This window comes from Cololabis saira, chromosome 3 (assembly GCF_033807715.1).
Source record: "Cololabis saira isolate AMF1-May2022 chromosome 3, fColSai1.1, whole genome shotgun sequence".
Lineage (NCBI taxonomy): Eukaryota > Metazoa > Chordata > Actinopteri > Beloniformes > Belonidae > Cololabis > Cololabis saira.
In genome coordinates, this window is record NC_084589.1 from 48035312 (window position 1) to 48053435 (window position 18124).

At 38.4% G+C, this 18124-nt stretch overlaps 1 pseudogene; it reads right to left on the bottom strand.

The window, feature by feature from the left end:
- Nucleotides 1–11774: 11774 nt before the first annotated feature.
- On the bottom strand, nucleotides 11775–13286 carry LOC133440459 (uncharacterized protein DDB_G0271670-like; annotated as a pseudogene).
- Between the last annotated feature and the right edge of the window lie 4838 nt (nucleotides 13287–18124).

Here is an 18124-nt window from a genome sequence, read left to right on the forward strand (position 1 = left end):
TCTGCAGATTTTGCATTTCACTTCCCTCTAGGAAGCACAACTGTTTGTTTACATTTTGAATATTGACTATGGTGGAGATTTTGGTGGCTGCTAAAATAATTTAATGTGAACTGTCAGAGTTGTTTCTGTTTGTTTGACTATCCATGTTGCATATGAATACCTATGTTAAACAATATTAGTGGCTTGATATTCTGTGCACTGTTTTTGTTCACAGTTCTGCAGGTTTTACAGTTCACTCACTTGCACGTTTTTGGTTGGTTTACATTTTAAATGATCATACAAATGTATTTTGTCTGCTAAAACTACTTGAAACTTTTTTAAACTGCTTAAGACTACCTGTCTGTTGTGCCATTTTCTATATGGCTCTTGTTAAAACATGCTATTTGCTTTATTTGTTAAAAAAAAAAACTAATCTCTGGTTTCTTTCTATTTTATTCCAGAAGGGAGGGGGGATCTTCCGATTTAAAAAATTGTGATTAAAAATCGAGATCATTCAATATGGGAAAAAAAATCGTGATCAATTTTTTTGCCATATCGCCCAGCCCTACTCTCTTCACAACTGCAGACACTACAAGCATGCTTAATTTCAAACAATTTTACTGTAGAAATATTAAGGCGTAAACTTCAAACACTACTTTTCTACAAAGGTCAGTTGATTTTGTTGCAGAGACTGTAAAAATGAATTATTCCATAATTTCAGCTAATACCTCATATACCTCTCTTCAGGACTACAATTACTGCAAGTATGCTTAATTTCAAACAATTTTACTGTACAAATATTGAAATATTAAGATCTGAACTTCAAACTTTTCACTACAGGTCTGCTCAATTTCACATTCACTGTACTTTTATAATCCACACAGAATCACAGGCTCAGTCCCGTCACCACAATCGCCTCATTGTTTTATAATCATCCTTAAGCACACTATGTGGATATTTGATTTAGTTTTAGAATTCATTTTTACAGTCTCTGCAACAAAGGCGACTGACCTTTGTAGAAAAGTAGTAAGTTTTACACCTTTTTTGTTTTTGTGTATATGTTGAGGTTGGTGTCTGTCTTATGTCTATATATGTATATTAGTTGTTGTTGTTATTGTTATACTGAATGTCACTATGGTGTGGCACATAGAAAAATAAAGTATAAAAAAAATAAAATAAAATAAAATGTTTGAAATTAAGCATGCTTGTAGTAATTGTAGTTGTGAAGAGGGCTATATGAGGCATTGGGTGAAATTATGGGAGAATTCATTTGTATAGTCTCTGAAAAACAGAACCTGAAGTGAAAAAAAAGTGTTTTCCTCTTCCTTTTATTTTACAGTAAGAGTGTGTAAATATTACGGTGGAAGTTTGGGTGTAATCAAGGTAATGAAAAAAACATATCTGCATTATCTAAAACTCAGAACTTCATATATTTCCGTTTCTGAGCCGCGTTCATTCATTTACCGTAAAGACTGAAATAGGAGCACATGAACATTTAGGAGCGACTGATTTGACCGCAGCTGCTTGAGCTGGGGAGTTTCCCATTTAGTTGGTTTGCTTCATCACCACGGCTTTTAACTGGAAACAAAGGGACCTTGTAGGAGTCATACTCATGTGTTCATTCATTCAACTTTCCAGGGTTACGTACCGACTCTGTGGAGTCTGATTTCAGGTTTCCAGGCGAGGTCCAACAGTCTGCGCTGACGGTCGAGCTCTTCTTCATACTCCAAGATGCTTTTTTCAAACACTGACAATATTTCTACAGCAGCTGCTGTTAGTCGCTGACCGATAAACTCTCTCAGATGATTCACCTTAGACATTGTTGAAGAGGAAAAAGAAAGGAAACAACAGAACCGTCCTCGTCAAAGGAATCACTGCTCACGTGTTCCGTTCGCTCCAAACTTCCAACCTTCCGCCGGGTGTTACAATCTGGATTTCCGGTAAAGCTCACGGTTCTACGGATAGTTCCTTCTCGCAGTTACAGTAAGTATTTCATTTACCAACAAAAATAATTAGAACAAAATGCATACAACATTTTTTCCATCACTGGTTTACTACTACTTCTGTCATTTAGCAGACGCTTTTATCCAAAGTGATTTACATCTGAGAAAACAACACAAGCAAGAAGGTTTAGACCAGGGTTCGGCAACCCGCGGCCCTTTAGCGCCGCCTAGTGGCTCCTGGAGCTTTAAAAAAAATGTTTGACCTTTTTTTTCCTTTTTTTTCTTCTTTTTTCCTTTTTTCTTCTTTTTTGTATTTTTTTGTCTTTTTTTCGTTTTTCTCTTTTTTTCTTCTTTTTTCTTTTTTCTTCTATTTTCCATTTTTTCTTTCTTTTTCCTTTCCTTTTTATTCTCGAAATTTTGACTTTTTCTCCACATTTCGACTTTTTTCTTGAAAATTTTAACTTTTTTCTCGATATTTCGACGTTTTTCTCGAAGTGCATAATGAAAAAAAAAATCTTCCCCCAGTTCTAACTACACACAGCATGTGTTGCCTTCATTCTAAGGCTGATACAAGACTTTTCATTTTTTGCGGCTCCAGACCATATTTGTTTTTTGTGTTTTTGGTCAAATATGGCTCTTTCAACATTTTGGGTTGCCGACCCCTGGTTTAGAGTTTTAGTTTTTCCGACACAAGGAGAGCTGACGCAATTTATATGATAAGCTTCTGATTGTTAATATCAATAAATAAAATAATTTTTTTTTAATTCATGTGTACTTTATTATTTGTCATAAAACATTTGTGTTGTTAAGAAACTTTTATTGCAATGGGACTCAAAATAATACACATGGTAAGTCTTTGAGACATTAAAACATTAAAATATTCAACTTAGTTTAGTTCAGCGCTTCCAGTCGGTGGATTTATTATTGACGTGCACATGCAGGACTCTTGAGTCACCGTTTGGCATTAAAATAAAAAAGTAAGTTAAGTCAGAGGGAAGGTAAACTTCGGATGGTACGACCAGAGGGAACACAGGGAAGGAAATGAGGATCAATTAACATGATTTTGGTGTGAAATATATAGATATAAAAGACTCATTTAAAGCTGCAGTTTCCAACATTTAACCACTAGAGGGAATAAAGATCCCAAACTAACCCCCAAACTCAGAATGACGGTTCATTCATGCATGAATCACCCACAGGTTTTCTGCAGGGGTTTGAAGCCTCTTTTTCCTCGTATTGTGGCAGGTTGGAATTATATAAAACAAGAAGTTTAATGCGTAATTAGGGGCGTGGCCTTTTGATTGGCATTCATTTGTCCAAGCTGTAAATAAATACTTTTTCTAAGATCTTAGAAAATGTTGGGAGTAAAGAATCAGGCCTGTAATTAGTGAATTGGTGTCTGTCTCCAGTTCTGTACAGTGGGATGACTTTTGCAGTTTTCATTTTTTTTTTGGAAATGTCCCAGTTCTGAGCGACTGATTACAGCTGTATGTCAGTTAACAATCCATCAATAACCTTTTTGACTATTGTCATATCACCACAGTCAGTTGACACCTTGTTTTTACATTTACTTACAATATCTATGATTTCTCTCTCCTCCACAGCTGTGAGAAACATTGAATCTGGATTTCTACTTATTAATGTTTCCTTCCATCCATCAGCTGATCCAGGATCACACATTTTTCTGCCAGCTTTGGTCCAACACTCACAAAATACCTGTTAAAATTATTAACCACCTCATTCATATCATTAATGACTTCATCGTTATTGGTTAAATATTGTGGATAATTAGTCTGTCTTGAACTTTTATGTTATTTTTAGTCCTTATTCATGGAGAAACATTTTCATTAAAGCTTCTCCAGAGACCAACAGAGAAGATCATCTTTTTTTAACCCACATCAACTCCATGGTTCCTGACACAGTGGATTCCTATCAGTTTTCCTACCGTGCCAACAGATCAGTGGATGAAGCGATGGCTTCGGCTTCACTTCACCTTCCAACACCTGGACAGGATGAACACCTATGCACGGCTTCTGTCCCTGGATGTGTCATTTGATGAAGCCAAGACCAGTGAAATAACAAACTGGATCAAAATGACGTGATTGAGGAAGTTGAGGATAAAGGACAAAAGTGCATCTCCACTTTTCAACTTCATTTGACGACATTTCTCTTTCGACATTGTTTTCTGACCTAAATGCTGGTTGTACTGATCACGCTGTACCAATAATCTGCGTCACTGACAACTTTCCTCTTGTTGATGCGCTAAAGTCTTTATTTGTGTTTTTATTATTATTATGATAATAATTCACTCTTGGGTTTATGTTGAGCTTTTATAACTCACCACCAGGGGGCACTGCTGCTCTTTCTACATATGGAGAGTTTAATATTCCAGAATTAACAATATAAATCATCCATCTAAAATGAAAACTTAATTACATTTTTCATGATTATTTCTGACTAAATACGAGTTGAGGTAAAAAGACATTTACTACTAAACGGATGTCTGATATAAAAGGGTTAAATCCAAAGTGTGTCCTCTTCCTGGAATCTGATCCCGATGATCCTCCCTCTTCTTCCTGCTCTCCAACCTGCAGATCTGCAGCTTCAACACGGATCTCAACATCAGCTTTAGAATAAATCATGTGTCAGACGAGTTGTAAATCTAGTACAACTTGATTGTATACATTTTGTAGAATCCCCGACTGATGACGGTTGACTATTTAACTGATGGTTCAGATGTTTTTATTCCTTCAATGTAAAATCACTGCAAACACACTGTAAGAGCTATAAAGGAATAATATAAAACAATGTTTCTCTTACTACATACATACAAGTTTCATCCAACTCAAATACAATGTCAATGTCAATTTTATTTATATAGCACATTTAAAAACGATGAGGTCGACCAAACTGCTGTACAGTATACAGTAAAATGAAACAATACCAAAAGAAAATACAGTACAAAGTGTAGAAATAATAAAATCACTAACATGTTAGAATGATCAATAAAATAGTAATAAAAAATAGAAAATAGACGGCAAAGAACAGACACACAAAGTGCACAATCACTTCTCACAGATGTAGCAACTAATTTATCGTACACTAAAAACCAAAGAAAATAAATAGGTTTTCAAAAAAGACTTAAAAAAGTACAGGCCAACACAGCAGCTCGCTGGGTCGGCAAAACCGTTAACCACAATACATGACAGTAACCATGACAACCAACCTCAATATATACATAAATACTGTATATCATTTACAAAGAAAACAAACCTTGTATCAGCCAGGTGCTTTTTGTGTCGGTTAGGCACACTTTAGCACTCCCAACACTAGTTTAGTCTTGCAGAAAACGTTTCTACAGCCTTTAAACATTAACCGTTAAAGACCGCTGATGTTTACAAGTTTACAAGAGATGCCTTCGAAATAAAAGCACTAAATATTGGTCTTAATATATAACAAAATAAAAAGCCTGGCTCCAAACAATGCCAATAAGAAAACAAACACAAAAACACATTTACAGAAATACTCATATTAAAGGTCATCTACTCATTTGATTAAATATTGTTAAAATTTCATATTATGTAAATAATATGAAAAACGTACACAAATATGTCGTAACTTCAGCTTGCGTAATTACAATAACACAGCATGGATCATTTGAATTGCATGTTTTGACTTAGTTTGTCCCATAAATTATCACGATAATCTGATGTACGTGCAGCTCAGATCTTAAAATGCATGAGAGCCTTTTACAGTTTTCAGCGAACAATGTATAACAATACAATATATCGAAAAATTTGGATACCGCAATATCGTATTGTATCGTGATGTGTATCCCACATCACACTCATTTCCTCATTCATTTGCAAACAAAATGTTTTATCTAAATCAATACAAACATTTTAAAGGGGAAATAAAAGCAAACCGTATCTGACTGCACTGACTTCTGAAATATTCAAGGTTTTTTGTTTAATGCTGCTGACATCAAAATTTATAAAATGGTGACTGATGGATGGCTGTTCTGTTTCTGACGTGTTGATGGTTGCGTTTCTTCTTTTGTCCTTGTTTCTCTGAAGTTTCTTCATGTTTTTCAGTTTAACAACATGGAGCTGGAGATTAACTTTACAAAGACAATGGCCGGGTTTCCCAGATCCGACCTCTCTTAAGGATTTAAGAGAGGTTCAAAGAAGGTTTGAACTAAGAGAGAACCCTAAGATATGGGTGTTTCCCAGATGACTTCTTAACACCGTTCTTTAGTTTCGCTCTTTCAGAAGCTCTTTGGAGCAGCTGTCCGGTTCTGAAACCAAATCAATCGATGCCAGGCAAATCGATCACCGATCACTATCAGCGCATTTTCACACGCAGCACTGCTACCAAACGCACTAATTCCCTGCTGCCTGTGCGTTATAATGAAAAATTAAGATGATAAATATAATTCAATGACCCTTTTTCATCCAAACGGTGCGTTACTCCGTTATTTCTGGCTACAGTGAGGCTTTTTTCCCCCACACGCAGAAACCGGGAGGAAACGTGGTGGGCGTGTGTGTGCGTTCAAGAACATGAGCCAAGAGAAGGCGAGTTTCGCAAATCGCAACGTGGAATTACAGCAATCCCTGGTTTTTCGCAGGGGTTATGTTCCAAAAAGAACCCGTGATAAGTGAAATTCTTTTTACAATTATAGAGGGCTTCAGATTGCAGAGATCAGCACCGCCTCGCACGTATTCCACTGCTCTTCTGATGCAGCTGCATCCCGCAGGTGGGTTTTTTCAAGAGAAGAAAATAGTTATGGGTCGTTGTCTTCGCTCTTTTTTCTTCTGGGCAAAAAGATTCTTTAATATAAACCGACACCATTGATTATATTTGAGACTGTAATGAACGATTCATCAAAGGATCCCGTTGATCAGCTGCTGCTTCCCTGTCATCACATAGATGCGCTCGGGCGCGGCGCAGGAGGATCGGTGTCCCGGCTGCCTGGACAGCCCGGTCCGACAGCACGTCCAGGGGACTGAAGTGCTGACGCACGAATGCGTTCATAAAAACAGTTCTGCTTCGCGCACGGTGACGCGGTTGATTTGCAGCGAGAACATGCTGTATAGCAGCCAAATCATCAAATAAATGATATTCATGATGATCGTTTTATTTGTGCGTAATGCATAAAGCATATACAGGAACACACTTGTTATTCCTTATTTTTCTTTTTTTTCCCCCCTTTGCTGTCACCAATAAATGCTAAACAATATAAATCTAAAGTATAAAATAGATCAAAATTTGTGCGGGGTGCATTGTTTTAATATCTCATTGCTTGGTGTAATATTGTTTTGCCTGACGCGGCTGGATCTGTGAGTCTTTGTTCACTAAGATGGTTGTAAAGACTGGGTCAGCAGCATCTTTCATTTCCTTCTTAATGAAAGAGATACTTAAGCTAAGAGCGACTCTGGGAAACGCGATTTTCTTTCACAGGCTCCTTAAGAAGGTTTGAAAGAAGTCTTTCGCTGTTAAGAACTACTTAACTGATCTGGGAAACCCGGCCAATGTGAGTGAAGAAGAAACAGACAAGAAAGAGGATGTGTGAGAGAGGCTTTGTAGATGAACAAAATAAACTGTCACGTTTAAAGAAACTTCAGCAAATATTAACAGCTCTTTATTTGCACCGTGGAGAAGGCAAGTTACCAACAGCAACAAATAATACGATTTTAAGAAGGAACAGGGATTCAAACAAACTCAATGCAGAACTTTAAAAAAAAAAGTACACAACCACATCGTTCCCTCTGCGTCAAGTTGACGGAGAAGCAGAAATCCGGGTTGAACCTGCAACCCTTGTGGGGAGGGGATTAGGCTCATCAGCCACAGGAGGTGGTGGTTGGACTTCTGCAGGTTCTTCTTCTGTGGGTCAGACAGGAGTGGACAGCTGCCCCCGGAGGACGACAACATGAGCTTCATTTGTCACGAGTCACCAGACTTCTCCTCCGGGTGATTTTTCATGTGACTCAGCAAATCAATTCTGCAGCTAAACGCCTTGCACAAATATCGCTCTTTGCCCGTGTGCGTGGTTATGTGCCGTTTAAGAACTGATGATTTAGTAAAGGTTTTCCCGCAGGTGTTGCACAGGTACGGCCTTTCGCCGGTGTGGATCCTTGAGTGAACCAGCAGGCTGGAATGTTCTTTGTAACTTTTTCCACATGTTTTGCAGATGTAGGGCTTCTCGCCCGTGTGCACAGTTATGTGCCGTTTAAGAGCTGATGAATCAGTAAAGGTTTTCCCACAGGTGTTGCACAGGTACGGCTTTTCGCCCGTGTGCCTGGTTTTGTGGCGTTTAAGATTCGATAATTTAGTAAAGCTTTTGCCGCAGGTGTTGCACAGGTACGGCCTTTCGCCAGTGTGGATCTTCATGTGATCTATTAAAATACTACTTCTACTGAACTCTTTCTTGCAAGTGTTGCAAGTAAATACCTTCTTCTCCGCGTGGGTCCTGGTCAGCTTTGATTTACAGTTGCTGTCTGACGGGACAGCAGCATCTTCGTGTTCACCGTGTTGTCTCATTGGCTCCGGATCTGCAGTTTTACTGGAGTCTGAGCGTAAACTTTCAGTCCCTTCCTCATCTTTGTTTTGAGCTTCAGGAGAAGTGTGCAACAGCAGCTGGCCACAGTTTGGTCCTGGTTCACCATTTTCAACTTTCACATCAGCGACATTAACCAATGAGACATCCACCTCTACGTCCTCGTGCTTAATCTCCTGACCGCTGGAGTTTTCCTCCGGTTCTGTAGTCTGTGGATGCCCTGGTTCCTCCTGGTCCGGGCTGCAGCTCCTCTCCAGGTTATCCAGGTGCTGGTCACTGAAAGACCCGTCCTCTTCCACCTTACAAACATTTTCTTGTGGGAGTTCTGGAATTACAAAAAGGGACAAAAAGATAGGATTTTAACAAGTCAAAAGTGTTTCCCAGTGTTGATTGTTTGGTTGTATTTGTGAGGTTTAAAGTTTGTCCTGAACCTTCGGTCTTCCCCTTCATCTATGTAGTATATTTGAAAACAAGTGAATTACTCTGTGTGACCATTAGGAGGCACTGTGACTGTACTCTTGTGTTACTGCGTTGGTATCGAGACAGTTGAAGAATAAAGTTGTTGTTCTAGAAATGGCTTCTTCCGCGTCATATATAACATGGTGTCAGAGTAAAAACTTGAAGTAAAACAAAGATAGGAAGACAAAATGGAGCAGATGAAACCTCCGACCTCATTAAGTCTAGAAGGAAATCTAGCGGAAAATTGGAGAGTCTGGATCCAGAGATTTTAACTGTTTCTTGTCGCCAGCAGAATCGACGAAAAGTCTGATGCAGTGAAAAGAGCCACGTTCCTACATGTGGCCGGGGACGAAGCAATTAAAGGTATATAACACTTTTGACTTCGATGAAGACGTAGATGACTATGATACATTGAAAGAACTTTTTCGCCAACATTGTGAGCCAAGGAAAAATGTGACATATTTGAGGCACCTGTTTGTTATTTGAGTGCAAGGAAAATCAGAGACAGAGATGCATGTGTGAATGATTTAAAAAAACAAAGTGAAAGACTGCGAGTATGAGCACCTCACCAACTCACTGATACGAGATAGAATCGTGTGTGGAATCACAGATGACCAAGTGAGAGGACGACTACTGAGAGAACCGGACCTCACGCTAAATAAAGCCATAGACATTTGCAGAACCAGTGAGTTGAGTCAGAGTCAGCTAAAAAGTCTACATGAAGAAGTTGAAATTCCTGTCAATAAAGTCACTAAGATAAAACAACGTGACGAACAGAAAGACAGTGGTGCCACAGAACAGACTGTAAAGATGAGAACTCAAGGAAACTGCACAAGATGCAGCTACAGGCATGAGCCAAGGAAGTGCCCTGCTTATGGACAAGTGTGCAAAGCCTGCCACGGGAAAAATCACTATGCCAAAATGTGCAACCCACGCAAGCACACAAATATCCATAAAGTGCAACATATAAACAAGGCCGAGGCAGATGATCAGGACTTCTTTATTGGCACAATCCAAGCAGAAAAACAAGTCGCACAAAATCGATGCAGTGGATGCAAAGAAAGAAAAGTGGCGTGAAGATCTGATTGTCAACACGAAAGTCTTGAAAGTCAGGCTGGACACTGGGACTGATTGCAACATAATTTCTATGAAAGACCTCAGAAAGCTGAGACTGGATAAAAAGGTGAGAAAATCTCACTCCAAGCTTGTTGCTTATGCAGGACATCACATTCCAACTCAAGGTTAAGTCATGTTGACATGTCAGTACAAAGATAAAAAGTATGACATGGAGTTTGAGGTCATAAAGAACAATGCACGTCAGCCGTCTGTCGGGCCCCCTGCTATCCACTAGCCAGGGACAACTTGGAAAGGGCCCTGTGTGGGAGAATTCTGATGCATTGTGGTTGCAGCTGATGGTGATGACGATGATGATGATGATGATGATGATGATGACGATGGTGATGGTGATGATGATGACAATGATGATGATGGTGATGAGGATGGTGATGGTGATGGTGAGGATGATGATGGTGAGGATGATGATGATGATGGTGATGGTGATGAGGAAGATGATGATGGTTATGAGGATGATGATGATGATGGTTATGATGATGATGATGATGATGATGATGATGATGATGATGATGATGGTGATGAGGATGGTGATGATGATGATGATGGTGATGATGGTTATGAGGATGATGATGGTGAGGATGATGATGTGAGGATGATGGTGATGATGATGATGGTGATGGTGATGATGATGATAATGATGATGGTGAGGATGATGATGATGATGATGGTGAGGATGATGATGATGATGATGAGGATGAGGATGGTGATGATGATGGTTATGAGGATGATGATGATGATGATGATGATGGTGATGATGATGGTGATGGTGATGATGATGATGATGGTTATGATGATGATGGAGATGATGGTTATGATGATGATGATGATGATGATGATGATGATGATGAGGATGAGGATGATGATGGTGATGATGATGGTTATGAGGATGATGATGATGATGATGATGATGGAGATGATGATGATGATGATGATGATGATGGTGAGGATGATGATGATGATGGTGAGGATGATGGTGAGGTTGATGATGATGATGATGATGGTGAGGATGATGATGATGAGGATGATGATGATGGTTATGAGGATGATGATGATGGTGATGATGGTTATGATGATGATGGAGATGATGATGGTGATGATGATGATGATGATGGTGATGATGATGGTGAGGATGATGATGATGATGATGGTGAGGATGATGATGATGATGGTGAGGATGATGATGATGATGATGATGATGATGATGATGATGATGGTGAGGATGATGATGATGATGATGGTGAGGATGATGATGATGATGGTGAGGATGATGATGGTGAGGATGATGAGGATGATGGTGATGATGATGATGATGATGATAATGGAGATGATGATGATGAGGATGATGATGGTGAGGATGATGATGATGGAGATGATGAGGATGATGATGATGATGATGATGGAGATGATGATGGTGAAGATGATGATGATGATGATGATGATGATGATGATGATGATGGTGAGGATGAGGATGATGATGATGATGGAGATGATGATGGTTATGATGATGATGATGATGATGATGATGATGATGGTGATGGTGAAGATGATGATGATGATGGTGAGGATGATGATGATGATGATGGAGATGATGATGGTTATGATGATGATGATGATGATGGTGATGGTGAAGATGATGATGATGATGATGGTGATGATGATGATGATGATGGTGAGGATGATGATGATGATGATGATGATGATGATGATGATGATGATGGTGAAGATGATGATGATGATGGTGAGGATGATGATGATGATGATGATGGTGAAGATGATGATGATGATGATGGTGATGATGATGATGATGGTGAGGATGATGATGATGATGATGATGGTGATGGTGAAGATGATGATGATGATGGTGAGGATGATGATGATGATGGTGAGGATGATGATGATGATGATGATGATGAGGATGAGGATGGTGATGATGATGGTGATGATGATGGTGATGGTGATGATGATGATGATGGTTATGATGATGATGGAGATGATGGTTATGATGATGATGATGATGATGGTTATGATGATGAGGATGATGATGGTGATGATGATGGTTATGAGGATGATGATGATGGAGATAATGATGATGATGATGATGATGATGATGGTGATGGTGAGGATGATGATGATGATGATGGTGATGATGGTGATGATGATGGTGATGGTGAGGATGATGATGATGATGGTGATGGTGAGGATGATGATGATGATGATGGTGAGGATGATGATGGTGATGATGATGATGATGATGATGATGGTGAGGATGATGGTGAGGTTGATGATGATGGTGATGATGATGATGATGATGATGGTGATGATGGTGATGGTGAGGATGATGATGATGATGATGGTGAGGATGATGATGGTGAGGATGATGATGATGATGGTGATGATGATGATGATGATGATGGTGGTGAGGATGATGATGATGATGGTGAGGATGATGATGATGATGGTGATGATGATGATGGTGAGGATGATGATGATGATGATGGTGAGGATGATGATGATGATGGTGAGGATGATGATGGTGAGGATGATGATGATGATGATGGTGAGGATGATGATGATGATGGTGAGGATGATGGTGAGGATGATGATGATGATGGTGAGGATGATGGTGAGGATGATGATGATGATGGTTATGAGGATGATGATGGTGAGGATGATGATGATGATGATGGTGAGGATGATGATGATGATGGTGAGGATGATGGTGAGGATGATGATGGTGAGGATGATGATGATGATGATGGTGAGGATGATGATGATGATGGTGAGGATGATGGTGAGGATGATGATGATGATGATGATGATGATGGTGAGGATGATGATGATGATGGTGAGGATGATGATGATGATGATGACGGTGATGATGACGACGATGACGATGGTGATGGTGATGATGGTGAGGATGATGATGGTGAGGATGATGATGGTGAGGATGATGATGATGATGGTGATGATAAGGATGGTGAGGATGAAGATGAGGATGGTGAGGATGATGATGATGATGATGATGAGGATGATGATGGTGAGGATGATGAAGATGATGATGATGATGATGATGATGATGATGGTGATGGTGATGATGAGGATGATGAGGATGATGATGGTGAGGATGATGATGATGGTGATGATGGTGAGGATGATGATGATGATGGTGAGGATGATGATGGTGAGGATGATGATGATGATGATGATGATGATGATGATGATGGTGGTGATGATGAGGATGATGATGATGATGATGATGATGATGATGATGATGATGATGATGATGATGATGATGATGATGCCTCTCAGTGATGCATGGCGGGTGACGAAGCTGGTCACTGATGGAGCTGTCCATGGTGCTGATGGATGACTAGTACTACTACTACAGTACAGGACAGAGCTAGTACTACTACTACAGTACAGGACAGAGCTAGTACTACTACTACAGTACAGGACAGAGCCTGCTTTCCTCACCTTTTCCAGTCTGTTCTTTTCTACTGCTGTGATGCTGCTGCTCCAGCAGATCACAACATAAAAGATAAAAGTACCAGTTGTAGTACCAGTAGTACCAGTTGAAGTTCCAGTAGAACCACTTGTAGTACCAGTAGTACCAGTTATAGTTCCAGTAGTACCAGTTATAGTTCCAGTAAAACCACTTGTAGTACCAGTAGTACCAGTAGTACCAGTTATAGTACTAGTTGTAGTACCAGTTGTAGGACCAGTTGTAGTACCATTTATAGTACTAGAAGTACCAGTTGTTGTACCAGTTGTAGTACCAGTTGTAATACCAGCTGTAGCACCAGTAGTACCAGTTGTAGTACTATTATAGTACCAGTTGTAGTACCACTACTACAAGTACTGCATATGAACTCCTACATGAACATCCTCCAACGATCGGGTTTTTTGCCAGTGTCATCTCACATCTTACACGGAGCCACTGTGATCTGCATCTTTTCTACTAAATAAACGATTAAGTCTAAAGACATGTATGGATCTGGTTAAATACAAAACAGCGCAAATAATGTTCAAAGCAAGGAATAATCTACTACCAAAAAATATCAGAGGAATGTTCACTGAGAGAGAAAGGGGATATAATCTAAGGGGAGAACTAAATTTTAGAAAACATAAAGTAGGAACAACAATGTGCAGCATGTGCATATGGAACTGTGGAGACTCTGTGGAACAGTTTGGAGCTGGAAATGAAAAGGTACTAACATAAATCTGTTTAAAAAGAAATACAAAAAAATTAGAGGTATATGGAAGAGGAAATGGGGTAACGAGTGTGAGAAACAAATAAAATAGGGAAAAATGGTATATTATACTTGCTTAAGATATGTTTAGATATTTATGTGGATATTTATGTAGTATATATTATATGTTGAGAGGGATAGTTATAATTATGTAATATATGTTATATATTTATTAGGTTTGTAGCATATATATATTTATAGGGATATTTATGTAGTTATATAGTGTATATTTATATAGATTTATAAAATATTTGTATTTTCTATATATTGATATAATATTCATGTAATATTTATATTTTCTATATACTTATATGGATAATTATGTGGTAATAGGCATGTTTTACATAGTATTTATATAGACTATATTTATATGGATATTGTGTAGATATAATAACAGCAATAATGTAAATTCATAGAGTTATAAAGGGGTAGGAACTAGGAAAAAGTGTAGACTTCTTCCTACTCCTTTTTTCCAACATATGTGAATATGAAGATTTTACTGTTTATTTTTTATTTTTATTTTTTACATGTTCGGAAAAAAAAATCATTCATTCATTCATTCATTCATTCATAAAGTGTGAAATAACAGTCTGGTCCAGAGTCTGAATGGAGCATGAAAGGCAGCACCAAGTAAACAGAACAACAAGTTAGTTCGGGATGTTTCCGAATCCCACATCAGCAGCTGCTTGAGCTGGGGAGTTTCCCATTTAGTTGGTTTGCTTCATCACCACGGCTTTTAACTGGAAACAAAGGGATCTTGTAGGAGTCATACTCATGTGTTCATTCATTCAACTTTCCAGGGTTACGTACCGACTCTGTGGAGTCTGATTTCAGGTTTCCAGGCGAGGTCCAACAGTCTGCGCTGACGGTCGAGCTCTTCTTCATACTCCAAGATGCTTTTTTCAAACACTGACAATATTTCTACAGCAGCTGCTGTTAGTCGCTGACCGATAAACTCTCTCAGATGATTCACCTTAGACATTGTTGAAGAGGAAAAAGAAAGGAAACAACAGAACCGTCCTCTCCTTCTTCTTCTCTAGGTTTAATGGCGGATCACAACCAACGTTATTAGGTTCTACCGCCACCTGCTGTACCGGAGTGTGTAACATCAGGATCATTATTACACCAGGTTACAGTCTAACTTAAAGGGGGGAAAAAAGGAAATACCTAAATAAAATAAGATAACCACATTTAAATCTTATTATCTATCCCTGCATCTTTAAGAAAGACAAGGATTTCCTTATAACAATCCCTCATCCCCTCACTCCTCCCTAATAACCTACTAAACTCCATTCCCGTCCCAGCTCGTACATCATGTCTCTTAAAGCGTTCCTTTCTACCTCATACTTGCCACATTTAAGAATCACATGCTCTACATTCTCTGTGACATCACACTCATCACATTTATCAGACACGGACTTTGACATTAAATACAGAGTTGATTTTAAACTAGTATGACCTAATCTTAATCTAGAAATGATGACTTCCTCTCTCCTACACTTTCCTTTGAAAACCTTCACGTTAATTGACTTCTGTATGTTATAAAAATGTCTCCCTTTTACACCGTTGTCCCACACCTTCTGCCATGAATCCCTCACTGCCTTTCTAATTCATGATTTTGCTTCACCTTTACCAAAAGGAATTTCCATAATTACCTCACTACTCAATTTCAATGCTCTTTTAGCAATATTGTCTGCTTTCTCATTGCCATCAACACCCATGTGGGCAGGAACCCAACAAAACTGCACAGTAATTCCAGTTCTGTATAACCTCCACAATACCATTAATATTTCCAACACTAGATCTTCTCTTATTGTTTTATTTGAAGTCAAACTCTGAAGGGCTGCAGTGGAGTCTGAACAAATGACATAGTTCCTTCTCACAGTTACAGTAAGTATTTCATTTACCAACGAAAGTAATTAGAACAAAATACATACAACATTCTTTTCATCACTGGTTTACTACGACTTCTGTCATTTAGCAGACGCTTTTATCCAAAGTGATTTACATCTGAGAAAACAACACAAGCAAGAAGGTTTAGAAAGAGTTTTATTTTTTCCGACACAATGAGAGCTGACGCAATTTATATGATAAGCTTCTGATTGTTAATATCAATATATAAAATAAAAATAATTTTTAATTCATGTGTTCTTTATTATTTGTTATAAAAAATTATGTTGTTAAGAAACTTTTATTGCAATGGGCTTCAAAATAATACACATGGTAAGTCTTTGAGACATTAAAACATTTAAATATCAAACTATCAAACTATCAAACTATCAAACTGATTTTGGTGTGAAATATATAGATATACAAGACTCATTTAAAGCTGCAGTTTCCAACATTTAACCACTAGAGGGAATAAAGATCCCAAACTAACCCCCAAACTCAGAATGACGGTTCATTCATGCATGAATCACCCACAGGTTTTCTGCAGGGGTTTGAAGCCTCTTTTTCCTCGTATTGTGGCAGGTTGGAATTATATAAAGCAAGAAGTTTAATGCGTAATTAGGGGCGTGGCCTTTTGATTGGCATTAATTTGTCCAACCTGTAAATAAATACTTTTTCTAAGATCTTAGAAAATGTTGGGAGTAAAGAATCAGGCCTGTAATTAGTGAATTGGTGTCTGTCTCCAGTTCTGTACAGTGGGATGACTTTTGCAGTTTTCATTTATTTTTGTAAATGTCCCAGTTCTGAGCGACTGATTACAGCTGTATGTCAGTTAACAATCCATCAATAACCTTTTTGACTATTGTCATATCACCACAGTCAGTTGACAACTTGTTTTTACATTTACTTACAATATCTATGATTTCTCTCTCCTCCACAGCTGTGAGAAACATTGAATCTGGATTTCTACTTATTAATGTTTCCTTCCATCCATCAGCTGATCCAGGATCACACATTTTTCTGCCAGCTTTGGTCCAACACTCACAAAATACCTGTTAAAATTATTAACCAGCTCATTCATATCATTAATGACTTCATCGTTATTGGTTAAATATTGTGGATAATTAGTCTGTCTTGAACTTTTACGTTATTTTTAGTCCTTATTCATGGAGAAACATTTTCATTAAACCTTCTCCAGAGACCAACAGAGCAGTTCATCTTTTTTTAACCCACATCAACTCCATGGTTCCTGACACAGTGGATTCCTATCAGTTTTCCTACCGTGCCAACAGATCAGTGGATGAAGCGATGGCTTCGGCTTCACTTCACCTTCCAACACCTGGACAGGATGAACACCTATGCACGGCTTCTGTCCCTGGATGTGTCATTTGATGAAGCCAAGACCAGTGAAATAACAAACTGGATCAAAATGACGTGATTGAGGAAGTTGAGGATAAAGGACAAAAGTGCATCTCCACTTTTCAACTTCATTTGATGACATTTCTCTTTCCACATTGTTTTCTGAGCTAAATGCTGGTTGTACTGATCACGCTGTACCAATAATCTGCATCACTGACAACTTTCCTCTTGTTGATGCACTAAAGTCTTTTTTTATTTGTGTTTTTATTATTATTACGATAGATTGTTCACTCTTGGGTTTATGTTGAGCTTTTATAACTCACCACCAGGGGGCACTGCTGCTCTTTCTACATATGGAGAGTGTAATATTCCAGAATTATAAACAATATAATAATTATTCCATCTAAAATGAAAACTTTATTACATTTTTTATGATTAATTCTGACTAAATATGAGTTGAGGTAAAAAGACATTTACTTCTAAACGGATGTCTGATATAAAAAGGTTAAATCCAAAGTGTGTCCTCTTCCTGGAATCTGATCCCGATGATCCTC